Source organism: Dipodomys ordii, unplaced genomic scaffold (genome assembly GCF_000151885.1).
Source record: "Dipodomys ordii isolate 6190 unplaced genomic scaffold, Dord_2.0 Scaffold35, whole genome shotgun sequence".
Lineage (NCBI taxonomy): Eukaryota > Metazoa > Chordata > Mammalia > Rodentia > Heteromyidae > Dipodomys > Dipodomys ordii.
This window is the reverse complement of record NW_012267251.1, coordinates 1,836,290-1,837,861: the sequence shown is the minus strand read 5'-3', so window position 1 is coordinate 1,837,861 and position 1,572 is coordinate 1,836,290.

The window sequence follows — 1,572 nt, the reverse complement described above, 5'->3', positions numbered from 1 at the left end:
CCCTGGTCCAGGACCCCCAGCCCTGTGTCCTGACCCTCTGTCTCTGTCCCCCAGCCCTGTCCCCTGCCCCCACCCCCTGCCCCCCTGTCCCCCTGCCTCCTGTCCCTGTTTCCCATCACCCGGCTTCCCGACCTCCTGTCACCCTGGAACCTGGACCCTGTCCCCCATCCCCCATCATCCTGCCCCCCCCCCCCCTTCGAGCCTCTCCCCTGGCTCCTGCCTCACCCGGGCAGGGCGCATCTGCAGCCCAGCCTCCAGGGCTGGCCCCCCCCCAGGTGGGGCGTCCTGCTGTCCCCTCCTGGTCTGCAGGCTGCTGGCCAGCTAGTGCCCATCCCCCTCCCCTGCGACCCCGACAGGGCGGGCTCTGCAGGGGCCGTGGTTGCTCCTTGCAAGCCTTCCCGTGGCTGCTAGAGTCTAACTACTGGGGGGGGGCTCCCCTCTGAGGTGGCGGTCGGGGACCCCAGGAGCTCCTGGGTGATAACGCATGGGCGTCCACTACAGCCCCCCAGCCCCAGAGGGCAACCAAACACGACTGTGTTTGCACGGAGCATGGCATTTGCACCCCCATGCCACAGAGGGTTCGTTTTCTTTATTGATTACGTTTTATCACTGATTTCAGAGGAACATCAAGAACCCACATGAAGTGCAGGCCACTGACACCCTCAGCGGCGTCCTGCCGTTCACGCTGTGGGGACTCGGGGTCAGGGATGGCTGCATCTGTTTGTGTCATCAGCGCCTGCAAACACTGGCGTGTTTTCACACACCGTGATGTTTTCACTCATCCGGGCTCAACCAGACACACACCCACGGACTGCAGTCACACGCACAGTGTACCCCAGAGCAAGTGGTTTTTTAAGAAGCGTTAGTGCATGGATTGTGGTCAGTTTGGCATGTTTGTAGTTGGATGATGAATCTGCCAGGGCGGCCTGAGAATCCATCTCAGGATCACGCGTGTGTGTGCTGCCCCCTCCCATGGAACACCTTGCCCTGTGCACAGATTTCTCTGCCCTCTTGCTCATGCATTGCTGCCCCATTGGAGGCACTGTGCTAGTCCAGCAATGGACATAACAGCAAATACCAAGTCAGCCCTGCCCCGGGCGGTGTCTACCCCCGGGGACCTGCAGACATGAACCACAGAATGGACGGGCAGGTTCTAGTTCACTCATGGCTCGGGGCTGGAGGCGCTGAGCTGGGCCGAGGGAGGCTGCGGTCCTGTGCACCAAGGCTGGGCCATCTGATAGGCATTTGGGGGACTTTAGATCTTAAAGATGCGATACCATCTGGGGTTTGGCAGTTGTAATAGGTTGCAGACTACCAAATTATTTTAGAACATTCCTGAGGACCCGTTCTTATAATAGAAGGTTCTTTGTAGAGCTGCTTGAGTGCGCCTCACATGCAGAAGTAAATCAAAACAGACTCTTTCCATGGAGATGCAAGAGCTACGGGAAGAAGAAACAGCAGCTGAAACTCAGCTGCTCCATCCTGACTGAGGGCCGCGCGATGGCTGCCCCATCCTGACTGAGGGCCGCGCGATGGCTGCCCCATCCTGACTGAGGGCCGCGCGATGGCTGC